General features: G+C 45.4%; 1 non-coding gene across 1 annotated transcript; it reads left to right on the top strand.

Moving 5' to 3' along the window:
* The first annotated feature begins 268 nt into the window (after positions 1-268).
* Positions 269-375, top strand: LOC130734734 (small nucleolar RNA R71). The gene has a single exon (XR_009018080.1). It is a non-coding gene; the product is annotated as a small nucleolar RNA R71 (small nucleolar RNA).
* The last annotated feature ends 262 nt before the right edge of the window (positions 376-637 follow it).

Below are 637 nucleotides of genomic sequence, written 5' to 3' on the forward strand. Positions count from 1 at the left end.
CTTAATATGCATTCGAATCTCCGCCACTTGTTCGGTGAGTTGCTTGTTGGAGGCCAAGAGCTTGTCATAAGCTTCCACTTCAAACTTACTCCTTCGGGTTTGGCGATCATTTTCAGAGTTCATGGCTCTCGCTGCCATCTTTTCTATTAAGTCATACCCCGCTTGTGGGGGAAGAGCATCGAACTCCCCATTTGAAGCCGCATCTAGGCCAAACCTCCAAGAGTACTGTAGACCATCATAAAATGTTGCAACCAATTCAGCTTGGGTGAGATTGTGTTGAGGACATTTCCTCAATAGCTTCTTGAAGCGCTCCCAAGCTTCATAGAGACTTTCCTCAGTGGTTTGCACAAAATTCATAATGTCTTTTTTCAATTTCCTCAGAAGGGCTCTTGGGAAGAACCTTGTTGTGAATTTTTCTGCTAAGTCTTCCCAAGTAGTGAAGCTCCCTTGAGGTTGAGAATTCAGCCATTCCTCAGCGGTGTCCTTCAAAGAAAATGGAAACAAGCTCAACCGAATTGCATCCGTCGGAACATTGTTCACCCGGTAAGTGTTGCAATTCCGGATGAACCTCTCCATGTGAGCATGTGGATCTTCCAAAGTACCTCCACCGTATTGGTTTTGGCTCACCAAGTTGATG

This window comes from Lotus japonicus, chromosome 1 (assembly GCF_012489685.1).
Source record: "Lotus japonicus ecotype B-129 chromosome 1, LjGifu_v1.2".
Lineage (NCBI taxonomy): Eukaryota > Viridiplantae > Streptophyta > Magnoliopsida > Fabales > Fabaceae > Lotus > Lotus japonicus.